We start from the raw sequence: 22,890 nt of genomic DNA on the forward strand, positions 1-22,890 counted from the left end.
AATTCAAGCATTTTGCAATAACTATCAACCCATCAAGGACAAAGGTAGAAGTGTGAAATTGTCATGATGCACTTATGTTGAGAGCGCAGATGTCTTTCCTGGAAGTATTGTTTAGTCTGCCTACTGATAAACAGAGGAACTCTGCCACTGAGCACTTTGATGAGCAAAGGAGACACAGAGCGTACGTTTTTGGTCATAAACCTTTATCGGAACAGAGGGGTTTGTTGAAAATGACTCAATATCCCCAATTCAGGAGGTCTTCCCTACCTCAAACAAAAACTAAGGGGGTCTGTCCGTTGTCAAGGTATCCAAATAAATGTCCTGTGTCTAAAATCCTATTCTGGCCCTCGCATGCTAAAACTAACTCTAAAGTGCAAAGGGTAATGCCTCTGATTCTCAAAAGTGTACAAATGCTCATATCCAGCAGCAAAGGTATATATTCAACCAAAAGGTTCCAAATGGACAATGTTCACAGTTCCAGGGAATGGCTCCCTTCTTCAGGTTCCTTTTACTAATATGAACAGTTCAAACAATAGTCAAGTTAGTTAGAACCCAAAAGGGTCACTCATCCTCTTGGCGTGTTCACAGTTCCTGGGGGAAAATGGCTCCCTTCCCCAGGCTTCTCTTCATTGTCGAAATGATTCAAAATTCTAAGGGTATATTTCTTCATCCTTTCACTGTTTTAGAACTTGCGTGTGGGTCCCAGACTTGCCGGTCGATGAGATGGATTTCTAAACTCTGACCTGCTGGGCAGAAGTTTAGGAGGCCACCCTAGTTTAGTGGAACAGGAGAACCTTCTGGACAAGACGGACCAATCGAGCTAGCTTAGCGGGCGGTCAAGACTACGTCTCAGGAGGGTTGAGTGATTGGAAGTCCTCAATGAGCACACACAGTAACTAGCCACAGAATACGCTTGGACAGGTGTATATATTACATGTACAATTATTATAGGCCTTACAATCTAAGACAAAAAACCACAGTAATAGCGAAACAAACTTCCACTCAAGCGTATCACTATGTGACATATATACAATTTCTTTTAGCCTAATGCAAGATGGGTGGTGGGGGGGACGCATCCACAACCTGTAACAGAAGTGGGGTTAACACAATTATTGCATTGGGCAATCTTCAGAATCCAAACCCTAACTTAAACAGGCCAACCCTAAGAAGTGGGGAGCCTTGCACTCAAAAGTGCAGCAGTGCGTTTACAATGCGCAGTCGTGTCGGCAGTGAAAACAGTACCTCTTCAGGGGGCTGTAGCAGTTCAGGAAGGGGCTTGAGGTGATGAATAAAGGTCCAGTGTTCAAGGAGGGTATACCCTTGCAGACAGAGCGAATTTCGATGTTCAGGAATACCTAGGGAGCGCAGGCTAGCACAGTCAAAGTGAGGATCTTTTAAGGGATTCTCTTGCGTAAAAGTATAGTGTGTGCCAGGGGCCACTGGTAAGTGAAGCAAGTACTTACCACAGGTCCAACCAAACTTTGCCAGTTTTGTTGAGGTCGCTTGTAGGTTCGAGCCCTGCAGTTTCTCAGCACTCTGGCTTTCAGAGGCTGCGGGACAAGATGATCATACGTGACGGGACAGTAGTCTTTTCTCAGCTCACGAATAAGAGAGGAAGACCATTCTGGTGCAGCAGGCTTCAGGTTACAGGGGAGGGCAGATCGGCAAAGCACTTACAGCAACCGTCACCAGGGTAGCGACCCCAAAGGTTCGCAGCGCGGCGTACTCTCCTAGATTGTGTCCCAGAGGAGCTAGGGCTACATAAATGTGGCGGGAGAGGGACGAGGACCACAAGCTAGTGATTCCTGAGTCGCAACTCGGGACGGCAGTGCTCCTATGCAATGCCCCGGGGTAGAGCTGGTCCGATCACTGGTCAGACCAGGATTATTTCCGAGAAAGCTCTGTTGGTAGGTAATCGGGAGGTGCCAAGAGTAGTTGTTCCCAAGGATCGAACTGCCTTTGCAGGCCTTCTATGATCGATTTTTTAAAAAAAAAAGGGTCCGACAGGACTGCAGCAGGCTCAGCGTGCCGAACCTTCCAGTGCGTCTCTCGCGAGTCTGCTTCAGCATTTCAGGATACTTGGCGCCTTCTGTAGTTCATTGTGAACTTCAGTAGATTAACCTGGAATGGATGCAGAGCCCCTTCTCTTATCCAAGATTCAGTTTGCGCTCAAATCTGGTTAAACCATGGAAGATCTGCTCTCTTGCATGCATGCCAGGTGTGGCCCACAGTGGCCTGTCATTCAGTCATACCGGACATCCTGGCACCAGTAGTGTGGATTGGGACCCGACAGTGTCAATCCTCTTCCTGGGCACTAGCACATGTGACCTGCAGGAGCCTGCGAAAGATGCAGTTTTAGCGGGAGGCTGCATGCAAGTCCCGGGTCAGTTTGACATTGGTGAAGGCTACAGACAAGATGGCCAAAGGATAGAACAAAAGTTGTGGTGTGGCCATTTTCGGCACTGGCCACCATCTGGGACCAAACGGCGGTAAGCGCGGTATGGTACAATAACCAGTAAAGTAAACTTCTGCCTCCAGTTCTTCCTAGGCATTCTTATGTCTCACCACCAGAAAATCCTTGGAGAATGTCTGGAGCCATAATACGGAAATACCCCTGTGCATGGTACAGCAAGTCACTTGGTGCACAGATAAAAGGTTACCAAGAAATGGCAACACAGTCAGACTAAGGGAAACCTAGTTTCCCAGTACTGACAGTCTGAGGGACGTGTCAAGTTTCCCCATAACAAATGCTAAAGCCCAGGGAAGCGCAGCTGAAGGCTGTGCTCCACTGGAAAAAGCCAGGTTAGGTAAGCCAAGCAATAGCAAAAAGATTGGTGGGGGTGGGAGGTCATGGTATGGAGGCAAAATTGCACTTGGAGAAATCTTTCCTACACCAGTCACCTGGCGTATTCCCCTGCCAGGCTCTTCTTGCATTTCTACAATAATTCACAATTTCAAGGGCATGGATCTTCCTTTTAGATTCTCCTTCTATTAAAACGTGTGCACACACGTTTGCCTGGTATACTCTCTTGCCAGGACTATATTTTACAAACCTGTTTATGCTATGATTTTTCCTTTTATCCATTAAATGAAATCGGCCCACTGCTGGTTTATCAACCCTTGTTTCATAGAGTTAATTACAATATTCACTTTCACCAAAGGGTTCGTTGCCCTTTTTCCAAGAGCATTCACATTTACTTTGCTTTCTCCACTGAGATACTGGTTCAACAAATTGGCTTCTCTTTGTGTCGCTCACTTAATTCGTATGGCGTGGAAACACACTTTCAGGCAACCCGTTAGCCCATCTGTCTTCATTTAGGCTTTTTGATTGCTTCTCGTGTTCCTTTGCTTCGGTTCCCTTCAACTTGCTGGCTCAGCATGTGTCCCATTAACCACTGCGGCGTTCCAGTGTCTTTTTCGAAGTGCATTGTTTCTTCTGCCATGTGTTTTCAGGTTGTGAACTGTCTGAACTCGAGTTCCTCGCTATGCTGTTCGGACTCAGTTTTCCACACCAGTGCTTTCCCTCAGCGTGGGGGTCTGCATTCGCACAGGTCGCTGTGCAGCCCAGCATCCGCACGGTTTAAACTTCCTGGCATGATTACCTAGTTTCCCAAGACTAGACTGTTGCATTGGTTTGCTGGTTTTGTCATCTTTACTGCTCCGTTGCTCCTTCTCGTCTCAGTTGTTACCAGGCTGTTCCTTGTATGACGATGAGGATGCTGATATTGGACCATATGTAGAGTGATCATTACTGCTCCCTGCCTGTCCCCCTCCCAGTTGTTCAGATTCTGTTTCTTGTAGGGTGCTAGGGAATACTTAAAGTAGATATAGTAAGAGGTTGAGGGAGAGTGTTCCAATAAGACATCAGGGCTTGAGGAATGTGGAAAAATCCCTAAAAGGAAAGTGGGGGTATGCGACTTCCTCCAACGATGTTGTCATCCCTCCGAGGCTCGCCTCCCCCTAGGTGGTCCTCCCTCATATAGCCACCCCCATGGTCAGCATCAGGTAGTGGCTGCCATCCCCTGGCCACATAGGGAGCGGCTAAATCAGGGAAAGTGATGTGTTTTTCCTAGGCTAAAATAACTTCATTTTGGGGACTTGTGTAATTTTAACTCGCCGTTGTTAAGCATCTCCCCGGGCTTGTCCTTGGTATCCTTCTTTCCTAGCCCTCCCCGGGTCTGTGATTCGCACCTGTGCCCGCCTTACTTCCTTGCCCTAGGGCAGTTCCTCTGCATATTGCAGCCCCCTGTGGCTAAGGACCCCAAAGCAAAGGGCAGCTCCTTCAGAAGCAGCTCCAGATGGTGTCGGCTGGGAACAGTCTACCTGCTGCGATTGACCAGGTAGGTGCGGACCGGGATGGCAGCAATCACTGCACCCCACTAAACTGTCCCCCTCTAATTTACTTTTCTCACGACCCATTAGCACCTACGTGAACCATATTGTTGAGCCACCTATCAATTGAGCCACCTCTCAATTCTCTCCAGTAAAGTCGAATTTTGCAATTCAGTTGTGTTAAGACTAGGCCTTTGTCCTCCTTTCTAGGAAAGTCAAATCTGGGTGTTTTTTGCAGTGCATGTATGGTGACCTAAACACTTTTTAACCTGCTCTCTCTACACACCCTACTACTGCCCACTGTTGGGCCTATTAGTTTCCGCTGTGGCCCCTGCCCCCCCCCCCTTCCTGGGCTGCTAATCTGTTTTCTAAGGGGGTCTGTCTGTTGGCAAGGTGTCCAAACAAATGTCCTGTGACTAAAAATCCTATTCTGGCCCTCACACTCTAAATGGCTACTGCCTCGAATTCCCCAAAGTGTACAAATGTTCATATCCAACAGAAAGGTGTATATTCTACCAAAAGTTTCCAAATGGATAATGTTCCTCCAGACACTCTCGCCAACATCCTTTTTGTCGTTCCCTCTCCAGACCTATGGACCCCTCATATGGTGTCTGTTCGCTCCCCGTTCTCCTCTTCCCCCATTAATGGTGGCACCCGGTTGGAGGTTCTCTTGGCCTCCTTCCATTCCTCCAAGACCCTCAACAATGTCTATCTAAATAGTACTATCATTGAGCCAAAAAGGGGGGGTTTCCAACAAACTACCTTATCATATCCTCACTGGAGGTCACACACCTGGTCTCACACCAAATTCATGTATTCACAGACCATCAGTCTTTTAACAAATATAAAGAGATGGCGGGCACAATTTTAGCAAAATTAACTCATCAATTTATTATATTTTCTAATAAAAACCGACCGTTTGGTCACATTTGCAAAACTTATTATACATAAAAAAAACACAAATAAAAGAGACAATTGATCTATAATTTGAATCTTGTGTTGCGTTCACACAATGCTTGATAATCAACAGTAGTGGTGTTAGTAACACATGGGTGACTTTAAATTAGCCAGGTCTTATTTTGCTAAACAGTCCCCAAAATCTTTGTCGACGTGCACAAATCCGTTTCCAGCCTTAATGTTTTGATCCCAATCCGATTTATCCTTGATTTTTGTTGATTAGTTGTGTATGTAAGGCTTTCTTCAGGACACAATATTCACAAGTACAGAATGTCACACAATCAAATGTGCAATGTCTCGAAGTATCTATTTTCACTCGCTTGATTGCGACTTCAAACACGTTTTTAGGTTTTGTCCTTCAATAGTTCAACTCCAGCGTGCGGACCCTGCGGGTGGTGTGGAGGCGCTAGCTATGGAGCCAGTGTTGCCAACACCTCAGTCCGGAAAGTAGCGAGCGGCATGGGCTATCATTGTCCAGGGTTCTCAGCCCAATCTTCTCCTCCTTGATAGGTGTTTCCTGCGTCTTATCACCTTCCTCCCTTCTCCTGCTACCCCTTCTGGCTCCTCTGCCACCTCCTCCCGCTTACTCCCTCCTCCTCTGCTTTGGTCCCTATGCCACCTCAGTCTACTTCTTCTGCCCACTTTCAGCCCTTCTTCTGCCTCCACGGGGTCCACCTCACTCCTGCACCCCTCCCCGGAAGTATTTCAAATGTGGCAACCTGCTTCATGTCGCTACTCAAATCTTGCTCTGCTGTCAAACACTTCTCTGACATCTGCCACCTCCTCGAATACCTTAACTTGGATGTCGTCGCTCTCACAGAGACATGGTTAACGGCCAGCTCTGTCAAAAGCTTTGACACTCTCCTCCCTGAGGGCTAGAAGATCCTCTGAGCCCAGAACCAACCCCCGATTTTTCCAGAGTGGGTCCCTGCTTCTGTCATTCCTACCCAGGCCTACTCCTCCTTTGAATACCTGGTCTGAAGGCTCTCTCACCTAGCCTCTCTGACATTGGCTACCCTCTCCAGGCTGCCTGGCAGGCCTCCCTCTCAGAATGGGCTGACCTCCTAAGAGACCTTAATATCCACCTGAATGCTTCTAATTGCTCATCTGTGCACTTCTGCAACCTCTGTGACTCTCTCCGTGACTCTCTCCATTCTACCCTCTGGTCCGACGCACTCTACGGGACACATTGGATGTTCACATAACCTCCGACATCCCCCCTCTCTAGCCCTATCGCCACTCCTCTCTTGGACTGATGAATTTCTGCTCTCCTCTCATCTAAAACTTCTTGTCCCTCAAGCAAAGCCTACTCCAGCACTGCCGCCCTCCTTCTGTCATTCGGCCCATGAAGCAAGTGTCGGTGGATGCCTTTACCTCTACTTTCTCTGCTCCTCCTCCTGCGGCTGATTCACACTCTGACACAGCCCTCTCTAACCTGCATCTATCGCCAACACTCTGGACATCCTTGCCCTGGTCATGAGAATAGTCTGAAGCCCACCTCCAAGTACAACTCTTGGTATGGGTCTGACCTGGCTGCCTTGAAACGCTAGTGTAGGGTGGCTGAGCAGAAGTGGAGGGTTTTCGGGTGCATCCTCTGACACTGGCCTGCCGCCTGCTCCAAAGGCAATATAGACAGTCCTCTCCAAGAAAAAGGTCCATATCCAAACCTGCATCTCTGCAGCCTCTAACAACTTGGCCGAACGCTTTAAAATTTGCAAGAAGCTGGCCTATCCTACTACAGTCTCTACCTCAGTCTCTACCTCTCCTGTTCCCTCCCAGGCCCTCTGTATCGGACTGGCGTCTCATTTCACCACTAAAACTCAGGACATCCTGTCCTCGTTTTCCTTCTCCTCTACCACTCTCGGGCCCCCTATGGCCGCCTCTCCATCTCCTCTTCCTTTTTCCTCCTTTCTGACAACACCTGATGTTTCTCGACAAGTTATGTAAGTTTTGTCCATGTGCTTCCCTGCTCTTCCAGAACCATCAAGGACCACATTGCCACCCTCGCTCCAACCCTGGCCGATTTCTGCCATCACTCTTTCGCTGCTGGCTTTCTCTTCTCTCAAGCACTCCCTTGTGCACCCCCCTCCTAAAAAAAAGTGTTCTGCCGATCCTACCTGTCTGGCAAACCATTGCACGATTTCTAGCACTCCTTTCTTTGGCAAACTCCTGGAAAAACGGGCCATATCTCGGCTTACTCTCCACACTGTTAGTTGTTTCCATGACTACCAATCTGGCTTCAGAGCGAGCAGCCTGAGGCACGGAAACTGCTCTCCTGAACACCTGTAAAGATCTGCTCTCTAATGTTGACTCCATCTCTCCCTCTGTCCTCATCCTCCTTGACCTCTCCTCTGCTTGCGACACGGTCAGTCACGCCACCCTGATCAACTTACTGGCTCTTTCTATCCACCACCTCTCTATATGTGGTGTCCTCCAGGGCTCGATCCTCTCACCCTTGCTTCTAGCCCCTTTATCCCACTTGATCTCCATCTTCTCTAACTTTCAGTGTTTTGCGGATGACACTCCGCTCTCCTTCAAGCTTCTCTCAGCCTCCTTCTCCCTTGCTCATTCCTGACTGCCTATCTTCAATTCAGGATGGTGCGCCTCCAATGATCTTTGCCTTCATGCCAGTAAAACTGAGATCCTTCTCACTGTGACCCCTGCTCCCACTTTCCCTCTCTTTCTGCCTGCCCTCCTTGGGCCCTCTTCTTGTGTGGCAAAAAACCTTGGTGTCACCTTCGACTCCCCTCACATCAATGACCTTGCCGAAAAGGCCCACTTCCAGCTGTACCTCCCCAGAGGTATTCTACCTTTTCCCACTTTCCCCCAGTAGCTCACTGTCTCCAGAGCCCTGGTTCTCTCCATGCTGGACTACTGCAACAGCCTCTTTCTCACTCTGCCTACCTCTACTCTTCGCCAACTGCAGCTAATCCAGAACAGGACTGCAAGACTTATCCTTGGCCTCAAACCCAGGGACAGGATCTCTCCAGCCTTGATATCCCTCCACTGTCTCCCGGTGGCTGCAAGGATCAACTTAAAGACCCTTTGCATTGTCCACAAGGCTTTGTGGGGGCAGGGCCTACACTTCATCCGACTCCCTCTTCCGAAATACCTTCCTCCTAGACACTTTCACACAGCTACCTTCAAAGGGTCAGACGGTTCTCCAGGCAGAGAGTGGGTGGTAGATCGCTCTCATCTGCAGGTGCCTCCCTGACCCTCTCAGACTTGAGCCAGACCACCTGAAGTTCCGGAACCAGCGCAAGACCCTACTTTGCCTTCTCTCTCGCTCCATTACCTGTCTGCTGTGGCAACTGGTTGCTTGGCCTCTTGGCTTACTGCACGCTTGGGGCTGTAACTGTAACCCTACAGCCCCCCTGCCTCCTTGCATTTACCCAGGGCTGTGCTGCCTTCGCTGCGGGCCATGCAGCCCTGATCGCCCTTCCCCCTACCCTCTCCCTTGCAGTCCCACACCCGTCCACCCCCGCACCCCTCCTCCTGCACTTCTCGTTGTCGCACTTGTACAATCCGAATGACACAAGGCATAGTAGGATTGTTTGTCCTGTCTTCCCTCCCTTGTGGTGCCTAGAAACACTTGTGTACAGGCATGTTATAAATGCCATATCAGATTCATCACAGCACCTTATGGACGTAAATCGAAGACTTTAACTCCACTTGCCCCCTAACTGAGAGCCAACAAAGTCTCCTACACAACAGGGTAATTTGTTCCCACACTGGTGTTTAGGTGACCACTCACTGCTGCATTTCAAAGTACCTGTAGATGGTGTAAGGTCTATTGAGGTGCCTCTAAAAATAATATATTGCAGTAGTCCAGCTTCACACCAGTTATTGTCCCGGTAAAAGTGTTCTTAAATGTGCGAGTTGCATAGGGTAATAATTGACCGAACTGAACAAGTGATTAACTTACTGATCTAGTGAGAATAATTAATCAAAGATGTTCTATAAGGTTTTAACTGTGTTTTTGCCTTTACACTTGAGAAATGATGTAACACTTTGGGCAGAGCCCCCTACTCCATAGTCTGACTGCATGTGTAGAAGATGACACAAGTAACTATTTTTTGCCTGATTGAACCCAAACCAATTCAGGGTAGGCAAGGGTGTTTACCATTGTTTTCTTTTACCCGCCACCCTGGCAAAGTGTTTCTCTAACGGAACCATTTGATATACAAAAAGAAGGGTGACATAAGGCCTGTGTGGGACCCCATAATGTTTTAAAATGGGATAAGAGTCCAATGCATAGACACAAACTCGCAAAGCTCTTTTTTTCAGGAACGGTTCAATCCATGTTACTGATCTCTCAGGTATCCACGCCACCTGACTCGCGGTGCGGAACGTTGTGGGGGGTCCAGGGTATCGAATGCAACAGACCAGTACAATAGCATCATCTTGTGATAAGGATCAACCGAGCACACTTGAGTCATTAATTTAATATCAAGAGATCTACATTAACTTTGCCAGGAAGGGAAGAGATGCTGCCTACAGGTTCGAGGGGGCAGCAATACAACTGATGAGGGATACTATGTTAACAGTGCCAGGTTAGGTTAACATTTTGTTTCTCAGAAGTGTAACAATGAGAATAGCAGTCTCTACTCTAAAATATTCAGGATGTAGCGCCCCCTCTATTTTTGGTTCAACGCAGTCTTCAAGCAAAAGCACAGAGGTCCCTCCTGAACAATCCTACCACCAAGTACTTCTGCCCATTGATTTTTAGTTCCTGTGCAACTCTCCCCTTTGGGTCAGTTGAACACACTCCTACCAGCAAGTATGTGTTTCTCCCTTGCTTGGGGATGTCGGGCTGGGATTTCTTTTTTAACCCTACAGCCATGGGGCCACCCTGCTGGGCCACCTTTCCTTGTTCTTAGTTTGGGCTAGTAAGCTCCCCTGTCTCTTCATCCCTAGGGCATATGGCATAGCTGCCACAAAGCTCTTGCTTTTCTCTCCTAATCTGGATTCACCCAGGTTCTGAGAAATAGCCCCCTGGTTTCTTCCTCGCTATAGGCTCTCTGCTCTGGCTCCTTCCCTTGGTCTTCTACCTTCAGGTCGGTCAGCTGGTCAACAACACTAATGCTTATTTTTCAATAAAGGACCTGATTAACTTTTCCTCAACTTCCTTCTCTTTTCTGGTCGTGCGTTACCTGTTTGACAAATTTTTTCCTTTTCCTCCTCAAGGGTATCTGCTTTCTCCTGGTAATTCTCCCTAGAGTTGAATGGCTAGTGATAGCCAACGTCTTTTAACAGCACAACAGCCATTTTAAAAGTGTACCTTCACAGTAAGGTGTGGATTTTTTACTTTCCAACCGCAAGCCAGTTCTGCGAAGCTGAAAACCTAGAAATCCTGCGAGTGATCACAGCTTACGGATGTGGCTGTACAATGTAACAAATTTGGTGTGTGCGCTGGATCCATGAGGTTCTGTTTATTTGAGTGGCTGGGAAAGGGGCTCTAAACCAGGGACTCTGAGCCATGGCTATAGTTCTTGACCTGCAATAAGCGCTGTGGAAATCTGCGGGGTTCTAGGCAATCCCATACCTCCTGTATAACCACCTAGTGGTGCCCCTTCACTTAGCAAGGGGGCATACTTGGTCCATACCTCCTGTATAACCACCTAGTGGTGCCCCTTCACTTAGCAAGGGAGCATACTTGGTCCATACCTCCTGTATAACCACCTAGTGGTGCCCCTTCACTTAGCAAGGGGGCATACTTGGTCCATACCTCCTGTATAACCACCTAGTGGTGCCCCTTCACTTAGCAAGGGGGCATACTTGGTCCCAAGGCTCAAACCCCAACCCACCTTCATGCTGGATCCCAAAGGTGGAATATTCACTGGGACTTCATCACACTTATCAAGATGCATGCATGTTTGAAGGGAGGCTCCAAAGTGACTAAACGCTCCAAGCCTAGTTGCCCCAATCGGGGCACTACCCCTCTTGACCCTATAAATTGCAGGGTGTTTAAGTACCCCATGCTGGCATTTCTGTACATTTTTGTATTTGGATGTTGTAAAAAGTCCTCCCTTTCGACTCCCACTACGCCCCATTCAATTGGGGCATGTGTGAGCAAGTGCTTGATATATACACACTCCTTGCAGCAAAAGTGAGCATCGGAATGATTTTTTAAATATAGGTCTTAATAGTAGACCTCTGCCCCAATTTTTAACGCATCACTAAACCTCTTTTGTCACCTTCAGACACTGGTGTCTCATCTTGAAGCGTTACAGATTTGCTCGCCATTGCCTGTTAATGTGGTCCATTGCTAATCACATCCACCATGGCCCAGCAGCCTTCTGTCAGAACTAGAATATCTATGTAGTGATTTGTGTTTCTTCCCCTGATTTAAGGTTTATATGTGCCCCAAATGAGAAATGTGGTTGTTAAATGTTCTTCTGAAGGCTCTGGGGCATTATTGCTGATGGAAAATACTAAGCTAAGCCTTGGTAGTTGTACCAGGAAATTCTTCTGTATTTACATCTCAAACTACCTCCAGAAATACTTGTTTTATGAAGAGCTGTCGGGCTCCAAGGGTGGCTGGTAATTATTTTCTTCTCCAGTTGTGCACTGGTAACTGCAAAGATACAGCCACCTGCTGAATTGATGTTCTGGTTTGGAGCCGCAATGAGATTGGTATAGGAGGATCTTTGAGATCTGGCTCGGGTATTATTTACGTAAGGATTTAAGTAGATAGATGGGCACTAGTACGTGAGGGCAGCAATCATGAAGCATGAAGTCCGTTGTGACGGGAAGGGGTGGCAGAGCTGTGGGTAAGTGATTGGGCATTTAACACAGCTTGAGCCATACCACAGTTCGGGCCATGTAGTTCTGCAAGCAGATTTGTGATTTGGTACAGCTGACTACTTGCCCATTGCCAAAGTAGTGTTTGGTACTGTAAGGGTGAAGAAGTACGTGACCGACACAAGGGTGGCATGATTGTTACTTAAGACTTCTATTCAGCTATCCCCAACTCTGAGAGGGGGTTTCCCTACCACAACCTAATATTAAGAATATGTTGGAATGTCTGAAAGCAAACGTCCACAGTTCTGTGTCAAAACCTATTTCCTTCCCTTACACTCTTAACTAAAGACCAAAACATTGGGGAGTGTCTTTAATTTGGAAAAATGGTTCTCTTCTCTTAAGCGGACTACTGTGCCAGTAGTCGAGAGGGACAATCTTCTGAGGGAATGACTCCCTTCCCAGATTGTGGTCCCCCTTCAAAAAATGCACCACACAAATTCTTGGATTGTAAAGTTCCAGTTCACAAATAAAGCAAAATTCCAAGTTAAGACCTTGATTCCAAGAGGATGACTCCCTTCGCTTGATCTTTTTCAGGCTTTTTACAATGTTCCCAATACCAGGGCGAATGACTCCCTCCTCCCTGGTCTTTCTCAGGTTTCTCAATATGCCAAGAAAATGACTCCTTTCCCTTGGCTTTTGTTACAATGTTCATAAACACAAAGGTGGGGGAATTTCTCCCTCCCACTGGCTTTTCAACAAAGAAGCCCTGATTTCCTCTTCTGCCATGGACTGTCTTGGGTCCCAGACCCTTTCACAGCTTGCTCTTCACCGTGGGCCTCAGACCCCTTTTTATTTGGTCACACTCGTTCGGATTCCCGACCCCTTTGTGATTCTTCCTTGGATCCCAGACCCCTTTGGCTTGGTTTTTCTTGTTCTGTTCCGCAACGCTTTCATTTGGGTCCCAGGCCCCTTTGGTTCCGTTTCTCTGGTTTGGGTACCAGACCCTTTGACTTGGGTCCCATAACCCCTTTACGATTCTCTCTCGGGTCCCAGACCCCTCTGCAGAGCTTCCCTCTGCCCCTGTGAGGTTCCTGGGCAACCCCTGTACCTTCTATGTGGGCTGCCAATCTTCCTTCTCGGTCTTACCCCGAGACTCTGGAGTTCTTCGTTCCTTCTTCTTGGCTGCACGTGCTGCTCTCTGCTTCTCCTCTGCACCTCAGTGGAGCCGAACTGCGCGTATACCAACAGCCACAGGGGTTGGGGGTCCTCGCACGCCTTTGCCTTTCCTGGTTCCTCGGTTCCTTCGACCTAGGCATGGCGGACCCGTTATAGACCTCTTCTTCTCAACGGACACGTCTGTCCCCAGTTGTGTAGTGGGTGCTTCCCTCGTGGTACCTCTAAGGAGACACTGAAGAGTTGAATGGTCCTGCTTCCATTTCTATCTCGAGTGGTTATTTGTTTATGGTTGTAACACAACCTTTACAAATTAAACAACATTTAAAATAGATAAAAAACTTTGCTTTGCAGTATTCAGTTACTAAAGAATTATTCAGTGTAAAAAAACACTATTTAGTGACTTAACGTCAAGAAGAATAAAAAAAGAAAATGGAAAGAAAAGAGTCTAGAAAAGAGGGGAGAAGAAGCAGAATAATGATATTAAAACAGAGGGAAAGTATATCAAACATTTGTCAACTGACAGGCTTTTTCTTTTTCCATCTAATTCTCCTCTTGCTTAATGTTCTTTTTCAAAATTCTCAGAGAAGCCATTCTTCTCTCTCCACAAATTTGGAGAAACACTTACCTCTTATGTTCCATGTACCCTCACAGTTCATCAGCAGGTGGTTTAAACTTTGCTTTGCTGGGTTTTCACAAGCACTACACAGTTTGATTGCATTTTGTTGCTGTCCTATTATGTGCAATATTTCCCCAGTATGAATAATGTTGTGGCGCACTCTTAGAAATTCTAGTTTCCCAGTCTGGGCACTTCATCAGGTAGTTTGGTTTTTTAACTTTTCAGTGGATTGAAAATCAGAGCTTCAGTACAGGTGTCAACCCCTTCCATGTACCTCTTCCATGTTCCCGGAAGGTCTTTAAGGCCGGCAACCTTCTTCGTCTTGCCACTCTCACTCTGCTGTCAAACACTCCTCTGACATCTGCCACCTGCTTGAAGAACTTGACCTTGACGTTCTTGGTCTTACAGAGACATGGTTCACGGCCAGCTCTGTCACGAGATTTGACACTCCCTGATGGCTATAAAATCCTCTCCGCACCCAGATCCACTCGCCCTGGAGGGGGTGTAGCCTTGATCCTGAGTGGATTCCTGCCACTATAATTCCCACTCAGATCTACTCCTCTTTCAAATGCCTCGTCTGCAGGCTCTCAATCTCTCCTAGCAACTCTTACCCACTCTCTACCGGCCCCCTGGTCAAATCACCTCTTTTCTCTGAGTGGGCTGACTCTCCTCCTCTCTCCTGGCCTCAACCACTCAACTCCTCCTCCTTGATGACCTCAACATTCACCTTGATTCTCCCTGTCCCTCAACATTGCTCTTTCGCGACCTCTGCGATTCCCTCTCCCTCTCTATCCTCCCATCTGGCCCAACGCACTCTGCAGGACACACACTTGATGTCTTGATCTCCTCTAGCCTCCCCCTATCTATCCCTTTCTCCCCTCTCCTGGAGTGACCACTACCTCCTCTCATCTCCCTCCCCCCCCCCCACAAAGCCAAGCCTACCCCAACACTGCCACCTACCTTCCTGGACATCCGGCCCATGAAGCGTGTGTCAGTCGAGGCTTTTGCTTCCACCTTCTCCCCCACCCCCTCTTCCTCTGGCTGACTCGCACCCTGACACAGCCCTGTCTATTCTTCTATTTCTGATACTCTTAATGTTCTTGCCCCTGTCATGAGGATCCGCCTGAAGTCCAAAGCCAAGTGCAATTCCTGGTATGACTCCGACCTAGCTACACTTAAACGTAGGTGCAGGGCGGCTGAGAGAAAATGGAGGGATTCCTGCTCATCCTCTGACAAACTGGCCTGTTGCCTTCTCCAAAGGCAATACCGTCTATCTGTCAATACCGAGAAGAGTCCACATTCAAGCCCGTGTCCCTGCGGCATCTAACAGCTCGGCCGAACTCTTTAAAATGTGTAAGGAGCTGGCCAACCCTGCTGCAGTCTCTACCCCTCCCCTTGCCTCTCGGGCTCTTTGTAATGCCCTGGCCTCACACTTTATCTCAAAAACCCAGGACATCCTGTCCACACTCTCCTCCACCCCCTCTCCTCTCCCCTCTCCGTCGGTACTCACTGACCCTCCTCCAGCCACCCCCCCCCCACCCTCCTTCTCTTCCGTTCTTCTCTTCTCCCCTGATGAGGTCGCTAGACAAGAACGATCTATGAAAGCCTTGTCAAAACAGGTGCATCCCTATTCCTCAAACTCTCAAGGACCACATTGATACTCTCGCTCCGGCCCTTGCCGACTTCTGCAAACACTCCTCTGCCTCAGGATCCTTCCCCTCCCCTCTTAAGCACTCCCTTGTGCATCCTCTCCTCAAGAGACCCACAGCGGATCCCTCTTGTCCGGCCAACTATCGCCCAATTTCCATTACCCCCTTCTTAGGCTATTTTTAGCCGTGCATGGTCACTCCCTCCTCCCCAAATAATTTAAAATTGTATATTTTTTTGCCCAGAGGCTTTCGGTCACAAAAATTTAGTCCAGAGTGGATGCAGATTTTTCACGTGACCACGTCATACCGGGCAGATTATCCCCAAGCACCGCTCCATTCAGCATTTTTAAGTCCCATGAATCTAAAAAGTGAACCCACTGTTTCTCATTCTTCAATATTACGTCCCAGTTTGCAATATCTTTGAGCTTGAATACATTGGGCATTTAGGTCCCCTACCAAGATTATGTAAGCACCCCCAAAATCCAATGCTATCTTTTCCATTAGTGGTGAAAGAATGGAATGAAAATTCTGGAGATTATTCTGGGCCGAGTTCCAATAAACATTCACAACTATTAACTGAACACATCCTGGGGGTGATTGCATGTCGACTTCACAGGCCAAAATACTGTTTGCATTATTGTATATTAGTGTAACAACCTTACTCGAGGAGTTTCTAATTGCCAACAGAAGTTCCCCAGATGGTCGGCCCTTTGTCTTTTGTTGAGCTGGAACTGTAAATACTGTATATCCCTCAATCTGTATTGGGTGTATTAACCAGGTTTTTTGGAGAAAGACAATATCATTAGTACAGAATAGAGTGTTTCTCGTGTTCTTCGGCCTCGTGTATTCCATCTTATCATATTCAAAGTATTTTGCCTAAAGATTTTGCGACCCCAGTCTTTGAAATACTTGGGCTAGGATCTCGGGTAATGCTGAAATCCTATTGGCTTGTGGCTCTTCCTGATTATAGACGGCACTGTAGGGGTGATATTGCCTCCTACTGATTGTGGTGGCATTCCGGATTCTGGAGACTTGCTATTGTCATTTGCACAGTTTACTTGCTTTGCTGCTAACAATAGCACCTGTAAATTATGCTTCTCCAGTTCCTTTTTGTTGTTTTCAATTGCCTTTGTGCCTTTCTGGATGTGAGACCAATTTCTACCAAGTTCATAGTATTTCTGTTTGGAAATTTCACATATTCTGTCTCCTGATCCAAACCGAGAGTAGGTATTTTTTTTTTAAGTAACCAAGTATCGCCCCTCTACAGAGAACAGTATGCAGTGGGATTTTACCTGATACTTTAAGCCACAGCCTTGGTACATCATACTCTCACCCATCCAAATCCTCCTGCTCCAATGTTGGTTTATCCACCAAGTTAACTTGGGGCTGAGGATTCTCCAGATTTTCCTTCCCGGATGAACACGCATTGTCAGTGCCATTTGTTTCTTCCTGGATAACCTTCATTTTGCCTTGCCCATTTTTACTCCCATTATCCATGGTGGGTATAAGGTGCGCCTGCGACCGGCGTTTCAGGAAAATCGGTGCAATTCTTTTTTATTATTATTTTTTGGGTTTACTTTCTGTTGCATCAATTGGCTTCTTCATTTGACCATTTGGGCCCTTCTTATTCATAAAGATTGGCGCCCATGGTGGCCCTTATACTGACCGACTTGGCTGAATCATGTCTTTCTCTCCCTTGTCTCCTCTTTTGTTTAATAGGCTTGTTAATTTCTGTACCCAGGTGTTGCAGGTCTTCTATTTGTATAATGTGTGGATCTGTTTGTTGACCCACACTTGCACTAGTGATTTCTATCTGTTCAAGATCGTATCTGCCATTATTTAAGTCCGGCCTCTTCTTCCCATCATTTTTTTTTTTCCTCCATCAATTTTTGGGGGCGACGCCTTTCCCACATCGATCTTTGTCCTTAGCTTGGGAAACTCTATCTCTTGCTCTTCCTGTATTTCTCCTTTGCAGATTTTTGTTGATGGTTGGAGTTTTTTCCGACTTCAGAGAATTTAATTTTTTCTTTATTTTGATTTTGCACATTTTTCTTGTTTTTTGGGAGCGCTATCAGAATGCAGTTGTGCACTTCCTTTTGCAGCTCTTTTCTTGGCTTTCCTTCTGCCTTTGGAGTGGTGTTTGCCAGCATCAGGCCATATTGGGGAGGATAACTTCTTGATTTAATAAGTCTATTCCCAGTTGCGGATGCTGAACTTCTTCTTCATTGACTATTTGTGCCAACCTACTAAATTCCTCCAGGACCGTTCAGATAGGGGAGTATCATCAAATACATTTTTCTCTGGCTCTTCCTTTTTTGTTCTTTCTCTTCTCCATTTCTTTCCCGGTAAGAGTTAGTTTCTTGTAGCAGATTGTTTTGTTTGTCCTCTTCTTTGCTCTTCTTTTCTAGAGCTATTTGAATGGTAAAAGATCAAGTCCCTGCTTTGCTGTCGCCAACCTCAGGTATTTTAGGGTTGGTGAGATGACTGAGATTATTGTATTGGTTAACCCCACCAGTGTTGACTCAAGGTTAGCTGTCTCTTTTGTTAATTCAAGAAGAGTTCCTGCTTGCAGTTGAACCTCTGATTTGAGGTGTTCAAAAACGTTACTAAGGAATTGAGGACAAAATTCAACGCTGGAAGGGTTGCTGTCCCCTGAGTGATCATTGTCCTCCATTTCTGACGTATTCTGTGAGGCTGATCTTAAAGCCTGCTCTTCACTGCACTTTTGTTTTTGGAGCAGCTTCAAATAGTATTGATTCATTCTCCATTAACTGTTCGCTGTTTTCTTGGTTCTCGTCTTCTCTACTTCCGTTGCTTTCGGTTTTTATTATACTGTGATGGTCTTGCTCCTGAGTTCTTAGGAGGGCTGTGATCCTCCCCAATTGTTCTTAGTATAGTCTCTTTTGGTTCTTTTTTTGCAAAAGTGGTCATCAATTCTTTCTGATTATTTGTTTAATTTTTTTATTTATTATTTTTTGTTTTGTTGTAGTGTATTCGAGCCCCTGCTTCCATTGTTATGTTTTGGCTGGAGCTCCGACTTGACTGGGACACCGCACATGTACTTGTGCTCTTGTGTATGTGTGTGTGTGTGTGTTGGGGGGAGCAGTTATGTTAGCAAGGCTGAGTTGGCATATCTGTCTCTTGTGCCAAGACTCCTTCCACATATGATCCTTCGCACTCGGGGCTTTTATGGTCGTCTAAGAGAACCTTACTGCGCAACTTCATGCTACTTCAATTGTTTAGGATAATTGAAGTGACACTTCTCTTGAAGTTCCCCATGAGGGAGAGGGGTGGGTGCGGGGGGGGGTTATATGCTGATTTTTATATTTCCTGCTCACTGTTATGGGTTTCTTAACTCGGGTCGTCCTTAGCTCGCCCACTCTAGTGGTGGGATAATTTTTCCCCTTTTAGTCTGAATTCGAGTGATGACAGATTTTTCTATCTGCTGCCTGCAGTCTGAGTGCAAGAGGTTTTATATTTCAGTTCGAAACCTCTAGTAGTCCGTCTGATAGTCCTCAGTTTGCTATAGTTGTGCTTTTGATTATATTTCATGTGGATATGTCTGCTAGGCGGGAGGGACTGCGACGATAAAGGGGAAATAACCAAGTATTAAAAACCTCTCCTGATTGCTTTCCTAAACGCTTTCTGAAATGCCCTGTATACGGAAGTATTTTCAGGGATACCAGGCAGACAGCAGAGATGGTGCGAGCCAGCAAATCAGCAATTCAGCGAGTGAGGTTATCAGGCAGTTCAATGTGATGCGTTGTTCCTTGCAGCTTTTCACTCCGCATTGCTAGACTCCCTCGTCAATCTCAGCTCTCCAGTTCTCGGTCTTCGAGCGCTGCAGTTCCAAACCTTAGTTGAGACCGGACAGCTCCCTCGTTCTTCGATATACTCGGGTGACGCCTGAGTACTCCTGGTCTTCCAAACCACCAGAGCCAAACAGCACAATATTGTCCAAAAGCACTGCACTTTACACCGCAGCCGGGCTTCACACTGCGAGGGCTATGGGTGCTGCTTTTAAACTTCCTGCTTTCCGGGGGGGGGGGGTGTGGATTAGACCTCCAAGCTTCTTTAAAGCCACAATATAGCTTGCTTTCAGCTTTCAATAGCTCTGCTCACTCCTGCAGTTTGGCAGTCACTTTGGTCTTTGGATCAAAACCACCAGAGCCAGCAGCAAAACAGCACAATGTTGTCCAAAAGCACCGCCCTTTATGCCGCAGCCGGGCTTCACGCCGCGAGGGTTATAGGTGCTGCTTTTCAACTTCCTGCTTTCTGGGGGGCGTGGCTTAGACCTCCAAGCTTCTTTAAAGCCACAATATAGCTTGCTTTCAGCTTTCAATAGCTCCGCTCACTCCTGCAGGTTGGCAGTTACTTTGGTCTTTGCATCAAAACCACCAGAGCCAGCAGCAAAACAGCACAATGTTGTCCAAAACCACTGCCCTTAACACCGCAGACGGCCAGGAGTGGTTTAATACTTTGTTTTGGAAAACTGGACTACGCATATTGCTTCAGCAGGGAAATCGGTATTGCTCTGCGCCTTTTCCTCCTCTCAGTATTGGTGCTCTCTTCCTCCATTGGGCTACATTTGTTCTTCGTTCCAGTGTTTGCATGCGATTTGTATAAGAAGTCCCTACTCTTCCTCGTCCTAGTACTTTTTAGGTAGGCCATATTATCCAAGCTGGTAAGGTGGCTCAGTGGGTTGAGCGCTTGCTTTGTGATCTGCAGGCCACAGGTTCAAATCCTGGCAAGGCCAACTTAGTATTTCATCCTTCCGAGTTCAATAAATGAGTACCGACTTTAGTTGGGATGATGTATGTAAATATGTTCTATGTGCAGCACTTGGGAGTAAGCGGTATATAAATAAATATTTATATCTTCTACACTAGTACATGGAAGTATGGGGAACTAGGGTGTTCTATATAGACTAGGAGGATGAAGGAGGTTGTGGTGCAGTGTGGACTTACTACTTTCTCCCTGGATAGTCATCTTTTACCATAGGTGGGAATCCCTCCCCATTAGATCCACCCTCTGAGTACCACTCCCAGGGGTGAGTATCATGTAGCAGCCTCCCCTCCCTGGCCTCCCCCTGTGGAAGTAGTGATGACATGCTGGGATTTGCAACAGCACCAATAACCGCTCTAGCTTTGTGGCCCAGATGATGTTACTGTAGGATTGGACAAATTGTATCTTTTTTAATTTGGCACACAGTCTATCGTATGATGGTTTAGCCTTCTGTAAGGGATCAAAAGTAAGACTGACACCGGGGCAGAAGTGTTGGTTACAGACTTTATTTATCGCAAAAGCGGTTTGGAGAAATCCCATCTATCCCTAATCCCAAGGAGGGTTTCCCAGCCTCAACAAAGCTTAGGACTGTCTGTGTCAGGATGTTAAACCAAGTGTCCTCCCTCCAGTGTCCAAAAAACCCTAAACTGACCCTTGGACGCTAAACTCAATATAATGTGCAACTCTGGGATTTCTGTAAGCTATAAATCAATAGCTTCCTTTCAAAGCTCCAAAACCTTTATACGGTGCAGAAAAGAAAAGGAATAAATTTCCACCAAGAAAAGGGGGTCCTCCCTTCCACTATCTTTCTTCTGGTCTTCCACTGTCTATTTGGTACCTCCGGGGAAAAAGGCAATGTTCCACTGCTTCATAGGGGGACGACTCTTCTCATGCGTTTCTCCTTTCATACGTTTTACCATAAGCCATGGCCATAAGGGTGGGGTCAGGGAGGGGTTGCTGGCAGTTGGGTAAGTCAACAGAAAAAGCACTTGGTGACGGCTGCAAGGATACTTCTGGAACAGAAACTGGCTCCAGTTAATGGTGGCAAATGCAATCTGGCACATGCGTCTGGATTGAATAATCTGATTTACTATACTGGAATGTCAGAGGCTTGGGGGAACCCCATTAAAAGACATAAGGTAATTACATATGCCAACAGTAAGGGGGCTAAGATTCTCTTTCTCCAAGAGACACATTTGATGAAGCACCAGGTGTAGGTGTTTCAAAAAGTTGGGGGAAGCTGCAAACACTACACCTCACACTCTACAAGTGCCAGGGGGTTGATGACACTGATACACCGAAACTTGCAGTTCACCCATATCGGACACGTAGTAGACGAAGGGGGGGGGGCCACTATGTCCTGGTACACGGCACATTATGCGGGCGGGAGGTCCTACTGGTAAACGTTTATGGCCCCAATGTAGACGACACCCGGGTATTCTGAAGGGAAATTTGGCCTCTGCTCTAACTACCCAATGGCCTAAGTGATATTTGGAGGGGATCTGAACACCATACTAGATGTGGACCTGGATCGGACCTAGACTACACTCTGATCCTACCAATGCTGCTAAAATCATACATACCTATATGTCTGAGTTGGACTTACTGGATGTGTGGAGGGCAACGCACACGAGTAAGAGAGGGTACATGTTCTATTAACTGTGCATGATATGCACTCCATGAGAGACGTGGTTGGTGTCTGGGCCCTTGCCGATGGAGACCAAGGAGTGTCAGATCCTTCCCGACACTTTCGGACCACACTCCCATATTGCTGACATTACATCTGAAGACGGGTCAGGGGAGGATGCTGTGGTGCTTCAAAGCTGCAACACTTGGAGACCCTGTATTTGGTGCCAACTTGCGAGACCAGCTTGTATTAGACTTTGAGACCAATGTGGGTACAGTAGAATCTATAGCCACAATATGGCAGGTGTTTAAAACATATATACGGGGTGTAATCCTGACCACTGAATTTGGGGTTCTAAGGGCTATTAGGGCAGAACTGAAGCACCATGAGGCCAAATTGTCTCGCCTCCAGCTGGCATATGCCATGCATCCCACCCCTCAACTCGGGCATGAAAAAGTATGCCTAGATGCATTAAGGGAGGCAGCTGACCGAGAGCTGAAATACCTGGACAGACCTATGGTGGCGAGACGCTATGGGAAAGCAGATTATAAGCTAACGCAGTGAAAAAAGAGAGGGGGGGAAACATACATATACCTTGTGTTGTGGACACAGATGGCAACCCAGCGCACTCAGACGAGGACATAAATGCAGTTTTTCACAAATGATATACGGACTGAGGCTGAAATAAACAATTACCTGGCTAGGATCCTCGCAACCTTATCAGCAGAGGCCAGTGAGATACTTGAGATTCTATTGGCGCTTGATGAAATCAAAGCTGCCATTGGGTAATTTGCTTAACTGGAAAGCAGCGGGGTCTGATGGTTTCAGTATTGTATTTAAGATGTACTGGTCCCTTATTTGCTAGACCTATGGAACAAAGCCCCTGTGGCCGGGATAATGCCCGAGACCATGCGAGAAGCAATAATGATGCTCCTTTTGAATCCGGACAAGGAGGCAGACTGATGCAAATCATACAGGTCCCTATCGCTGATAAACACTGATGT

The 22,890-nt window shown here is 46.9% G+C and overlaps 1 protein-coding gene across 2 annotated transcripts in view; it reads left to right on the forward strand.

Moving 5' to 3' along the window:
* FOXR1 (forkhead box R1) overlaps positions 1 to 22,890 on the forward strand; it is a 116,812-nt gene that overhangs the window by 70,317 nt on the left and 23,605 nt on the right. The window lies entirely within an intron of this gene.

Source organism: Ambystoma mexicanum, chromosome 9 (assembly GCF_040938575.1).
Source record: "Ambystoma mexicanum isolate Mex_15411 chromosome 9, UKY_AmexF1_1, whole genome shotgun sequence".
Classification (NCBI taxonomy): Eukaryota; Metazoa; Chordata; class Amphibia; order Caudata; family Ambystomatidae; genus Ambystoma; species Ambystoma mexicanum.